Raw genomic sequence first — 6,983 nt, 5'->3', positions numbered from 1 at the left:
GCCCCATGGCGGGAGGCCGCGCCCAGCGCCGCCGCGGCCCGCCGGCCCCCCCTGCCGGGGGAAGCGGCGCGGGGGCGGGCGGAGCTGCCCCCCGGCCGGGCTGGGGGAGCCGACTCGGCCCAGCTGAGCCGGTGCGTCCTTTCCCGAGAGTCCCCTCCGAAGCTGTGCTGCGAGCCCGCGGGCGGCAACGGGGGCTCAGGGAAGCGGCTGCTGGAGCTGCCTCCTCCGCGGCTCGCGAGCGAACGCGCTGGAGGTTTTACATCAGATGTCACTGGTAATTGCACGGGGGGAAGAGCCTCCCAGAAACTCGGCTGCCCCCCTGAGCTCTCCGCTCCCTTCAACGCACGGGTCACCCGTCCGAAGGGATGGGACCCGGAGCCTCCCAGGCCCAGCGGAGTGTGAAACCGAAATAATCTGGTCATACTAACGGGGTTACGTATCCACAGCAAGTCAACGCAATTTGGATCAATGCAAGTGACGTAAAACCATCGTGTTCCACTGAAAACGGACGAAGTCTCACGTGTTTACAACAAGCAGCCAGACAAAGTTAACTGGGAACTTCATAAGCAGAAGAGCAAAACAGCGAAAGATGAAAGATGCCCTTGTTCAGGTGACGAACTGCTAAAATGAACCAGCTCTACCTCACCTATTTCCTGACCTTTTCATCATTTTCCCATTTGCAGGTCCTCACATCCTCCCCCAGAAAACCAGTACCAGCTCCTCTGTTGGTGGCACAGCTTCTATTTTCCAAGGAGCAAAGACCTGACAGCACTGCCGCACTGCTCTGACATGAGCGCTGCAGCCCAATGAGCAGCAGTTTAATTCAGCTACAGATGCCAACAACAATAGAAAACTCCATGACAGCGCCTTTTCTTAAACTACACAAAGGAGGGCTGTGCTACAGGGCATAGTTTAATCCTCCAGGGCAAAGATGAGGTCTTGCTGCATTGCACTATAAGCAGAAAAGTTTCCCTACAAAGATTGCATCTTTGCTTTCTGTGGCTATATCACAGGAGAGATACCAGATGTGCAGTCTGTGGGTATTTGTAACAGAAACTCTCCAATCGCTAAATTAATATTGACCAGTAAAATCAACATCATGAAACAGTAACATACGTTATTGTACCCAGTTTCCCATGAAAGGGATGCAATTCCCAAGCAAAATTCATATTTAAGGGGTTTCCATCCAACATCGAGGTCTAACTGTGCTAATGACACAGGCACAGGAACTCACAAGCACTGGGCTGGCATGCCCTCCAGGGCAGGTTGCGGTAGCTGCAATTCAGTTATAACAACCAGGGACTCGGTTATTCTGTCATCGATAGTCCCAGGTTCAGCGCTTCACTCTGACTAGACCTGGTGGAGTGATCACATCGCAAGGGTGACATTCCTGGGGAAGAATAAGAAAAGCAAGAGACAGCAGTAAGAGGAACTGGGATGCTGAGGTAAATCTGAGGCGTTTGCTAACAGCAAACATCACCTTTTAGCAACGCACGCACCATGAGTAAGATTCTCACTAAAGAGATGCCACAACATAAATTATATGCTGTATCAGAAGCTTCGTGCCATTTTAAACTTCTGATTCTCATCTAAGAGTCAGGTTTGGATCAGGTACTGCCCAACACCAGGGAGGAAAGCAAGCGGCCGTGGGGAAGCTGGGTGTCCCGAGCCCATGACAGGTAACACCCAGCTGCGTGCATCATTGGGTCTCTCACACCAAAGGCACATTCGATGCATGCCCAGGGACACACTCGGACAGATATTTCAGATATTTGTTAACTACGTGTGCCCCACTGGGGAAAACAGCTGCATGATTCTAAACGTCTGTACGGTTCAAATATGAGAGAAAAGCATACTTAATTTGCCTGAGGTGCTCTGCAGTTTAAAAATACTAATTAGAACTATGCTCCTCATTTGCCTATAAGGTCATGAGTGTAATTTTAAACACACGGCTCAATTAAACAAATAGTTTCAAATGTCTACAATAAAACCACTCCACAGAGCTATGCTCATGGCACCGTATCTTGTTTAAAATTAATCCACTTGGCAGAAAGCTTCAGACGCAGATTTGGCCAGGGAAATAGAGAAAACGACCAAATTATAACATGGGAAAGGAAACACCAGATGAGAAAGAAAAGGCAGAAATGGATGAGAAAATACCAGGCCAGGCGGAAACTATTTTAGGGCAATGGTGATGACAGATGCTTTCTGGAGTGTATACGGGAAGCAGATCGTGTTGGATGTAGAAAGCATATCAAAGTCAAAGCACAGACTCAGGTTCCCTTTTGCTGATTCTTAATTGATAGTGAAAAACTCTGGCAAGGCGATGAAACAGGGGGCTAAGGGCTGTAATGCCTGGAAACACCACAGTTCACCAAAGGACATCTCTCAGCACGCTGAGATACTGCTTTAGGCCTTATTTCAACAATTCAAAGTGTGGCTACCGTAATATCTCCAGGGTTCAGGTGATCCTTATCCTTGCTGAGCTACAGACTCGTACCTTATCTTAGCAGCCCTTTGATGGAATTATAATAATTGTAATTCACATTTGTCTATCACTCTGGATCTTAATGGAGGCCTAATGGATGACTGGCCTGAGGATCAATAGTAGCACATCTTGCCTACTTGGGATGAGAGGACTGGATGTTAAAATAAATACTTCTACTATGCTAAAGATGCAGAAATAATAAGCAGATCGACACAAACGAAGTTTACACATAGGTGAGAAGGCCCTGCACGCCGCACAGAGGGGCCCTGCCTGTTCTGCAGATGCAGCCTGCTTTACAAGTACACGCGTCTGTGTGCTTTTTAAGTAGCATAATAAATCACACAACATTTTCCACAACTAAATTCTTCCTAATCCAACCAGACAATTCTTAAACCTTTAATGGGCCCATGATTGTAAAATCATTTCGTCTGGGTTTTTGAGCAGTAATCTTCAAATTACGGTCCTGTAACAGCAATAATGGAAGGTGTCATAAAAGAGTTTTTCCTCGGTGAGTCTATTATTATAATAAAATAATTTATCTATTCACCTCTACATTCCGCATTAACCCTTTTTATGATAATTATGAGTAAAGTGCATCTCTCATTTCCATTAAATAACATCCTCGCATCTCACTGAAACAACACACTATATAGGACTGAAAGCAAAGTGACAGATGCAAATTCTTTTTTAGCAGACTCTATCCATGCCACTAACTTGTTGTTAAGATAAAACCCACTCAGTTTAGAATTATTCCTGTACTTCAGTGTTCGTGTAAGACTAACTTAAAATCCTGAGTCTTGATTTTCAGTCACACACTTTTGTGTTCACAGAAATATATGTACAAATTAGAAAATTATATATGAAATTATATATACATATGCTCCAGCATCTACTGGCATAAGGGAATTCATAATCATACTACAACATCCACACAAACACCTTGAAAACATAACCAGGAGAACCCATTCTAGGTGCTCTACTTCAGGATGATTTGCAGATCTTTTTAAAATCAGTTTAAAAGAGTTGCACCAAGCTAAACCACTGTTGCAAGCCAAGTGTCAAGCCTTCATATCCCATTTCAGAACATGTGATACGGAGACGGCTCTAGGAAATTTCATAGGTAGAAGTTATACATTATATATGCTGGAGCTATAGGCATGTTCATTCATTTTAATGCTTTTGACAGAACTGGATCACAAAAAAGTCAAGTAACACCACCAAAATAAAGTTCTGATAGAGTTTTACTGAGTGTAATCAAAGGATATTACAAATTTTTTTTTTAATTTACAGTAAAAAGATGAAGACATCAAAATGATACAGCAATGTTGACAAAGAGATTATGGATTTCATCAATATTAGTACCAAGAATGTTAAAATAACTTGGAACCTCAACCTGCCCATGTGAGTAATCTCTGTCTCAGTCTGACTGCATCTAATTTTATTGCCTTTTCCACATCAGTTCCTTCTGTATCTAATTTTTGTAACTCATAAAAGCTTATGTCTCTTTTATAAGCAACTCTTTCTTTGGATTAATTTGGTTGAGATTTCTTTAAACCAGGACTATAATTTTACCTGTTACACAAGTTCTTTCTGTGCAATTATCTCTTTTTCACCATAAATCGGTTTCAACACAAGAGTAGCACGTACAGATTTGTGTAGATAAGTGAGCCTGTAATCCCATATATTTTAATGACCACTGCTCTCTTTTGAAACCTGGCATTAAAGGAAAGTTGGTTAGAAAACATTGGGTGTGGTAACATGCATTATGTGTCTCAACGTCACATAGTTTACCACCAGTTTTGTTTTTACAAGGGTTCACATTGCACCACTATACAACACTATCTGCCTGGATTTAATAAGGTTTACACTTAGTAAACTCTCTCCCTGAAAGGGAAGATATTTCTCAAGAGTTCTTTGCTGCACCGACTTTAATGCTATTCCTGTCTTGACCCATTATAGATCATTGCTAAAACTTCACAGTGAACTATTTTCCTTACTCTTCATTAGGAATTTGTAAGTCATGCATTCTATGAAGAGCTGGAAAAAACTTGATGTAATTCACATTCATTTTATGAAATGTGATGGGAATAAATATAAGCAACTTGGTATTACGGGAAAGCGAATCCAAATTGTTTGATGGAGAGATACTATAATAAGATGACCAATGTATAGGCATTTTTCCAAGGAGTGCACAAATCTGTGATATTCCTCTGTGACGCTGAATGTTCAATGAAATCCTGAATTTGTATCAAGCACACCAGATTATGAGTAGCAATTACATTAGGGTAATTGCTTGAGAAATAAAATAAAATCATTCTCTCTTGAAAGGGTTGTCTTTGTAACTACTATCAAGGTAGCATTAATTGCATCTTAATTTTTTTTTTTTTATACTTGTAACTTAGCTCTCTTAACAAAACTGGAGGTCTACAGAACCTGCTCCATTAAGTAAATTAGGTCTTGTTTTTATTTCACAGTGTTATTTATTGAGACCAGAGTTTTGAAACATGCAGCATAATTACAGAAGATGATTAGAATTGTCTTTGTTTCTAATCCTTACAGAAATAATTTGAGGAAGTTTATCATGGTTCCTTATCAAAATCACTAATCTGTACTTCATCAATCAGCTCCACTGGACAGCAAGTCATTCTGGACACGTGAAAAAGCCCAGCTAAGACCAACACCGTTTTATTTCTCTTTTCTTTTTACCCTTAAATATTTTCAGTGTGATTCAGTTTTAAAACTATAATCTCATGACACTTTTTTATGCCAACAATTATGTCAATTGTTTCATGAGGCTCTCGTCTGTCACCTGCCAACACACACACCTCGTTGCCTGCAGTACGGTCCTGAGCTCTGGTTCCTGGGATCCTTTGAGCACCTTCCCACTCCCGCTACCTTGCACAGAGGTTCTGCAGCTTACACAAGTACAATGAGTTCCTACAAATCTATTTCACTTGTGACTCCACACACCTTTCAACACCACACCTCCTACCTCCCCTGTGACTTTATCATTTAATAACTGTATTTGGATTGACTTAAACTGTGGTGACACTAGTTTTCATTATCTCTGTACTAGAAAGGCACTGCGAGACAATAGTGAGTCTCCTGATCTACTAAGATGCTAAATTGATTCCTCTCTTCTGCCCGTTTCTTCATATCTGTTGATGAGCTAATTTGGATGATTTAATTTAGTTTATGATAAATCCTTTTATGCTTTGGTTATGTTAGGGGCTTTCTCTCTCTGGTAGCTGGAGTCATTAAAGGATTTACTATTCTCCTTGACATACAAAATCTTTGGTAAATGAGGGCTAAAGTAACTCAGAAGCGAGTCTCTTCTGCTTGTAAATGATACAAGAGCAATGCCAAATGAAAGCTGAATCATGTTTCAGGTGTATGAATGTGTTTTCAGATTCCGCTTCACATACAGAAATTCAGGGAAATAATGGGCTTAGTAAGGCCTGAAGTTCTCTTTATTACTTTACTTCTTTTCTACAGAAGAAAATGAAGTAAACTATCAATACATTCTTAGCCAAACATACACTATCTGCATGAATTACTACAGACTTATTTCAGAATTTAAGTAGGAGATCAAACAGATTTGAGTTAGAAACATGAAAGCTCCTCTAAGTCACAGGATGAACACAGTGAATGTGCACTAAAACTATCTCCTAGGGAGAGAACAAATATTTTCTTTGCTCAGTATGCATATTGTTATCAGAGCAGATTAAAATAGCCACATGAGGTTGCTCAGCAATGTGCTTCCAGCCTCCAATTCTGTTTAAAAAACAAAACCAAAAAAAGAATAGAAATTAAATAAGGTGTTGCATGAAATCAGGCATATCTAAAACTTAGCATGCATGGAAAAGCAAAATATAATTAGGGCTGAACAGACACCTTCAAATGAGTTCAGTGACTGGCTTTTGTACTGTGTGGAGAAGGGCTGGACACAACTGCAACGCAGATGGACAGGCTGCAGAGCAGCTCCCCTGTCACGCTACCCTGTAGCGTTCCCACTGCCAGCCCAGGAAATGCTCTCTGGTATAACATTACCCACTGGTTGGGAACACTAATAATTTTTAGAGCTGTCTTCCACCCATTCTTATGACTGTGAAACTTGTGCAAAGACTTAAGACTGATATAAATTATCCAGAGCATGACATTCAGCAGGCTGACATTTGAGGAATGGTGCAGGAGGCAACTCGGAGATAGTGCTCTGCCAGTGCCATCCACAAGTGCTGGGGTAAAAATCACTGCAATACCTGCAGTTCAATTCTGAACTGGACTCTGAGCACTGCAGAAATTCCACTGTAAACTGAATATAGTTATAGCCTATACTACCCCCTATACTTACTATAGATGGCCATTTTACTTGCATCCAACTACGAGTTCAGCAGGAAGAGTATAAACAGAGGGTAAGAAGAACCAGGCTTTTCATGTTTCATTGACGATTAAGTAATTTTTCTTTTTTTTTTTTTTTCTCTAGTGCTCATTGCAT

Source organism: Leptosomus discolor, chromosome 8 (assembly GCF_034619465.1).
Source record: "Leptosomus discolor isolate bLepDis1 chromosome 8, bLepDis1.hap2, whole genome shotgun sequence".
Classification (NCBI taxonomy): Eukaryota; Metazoa; Chordata; class Aves; order Leptosomiformes; family Leptosomidae; genus Leptosomus; species Leptosomus discolor.
The sequence above is the reverse complement of the archived record's forward strand: the minus strand, read 5'-3'. Positions refer to the sequence as shown.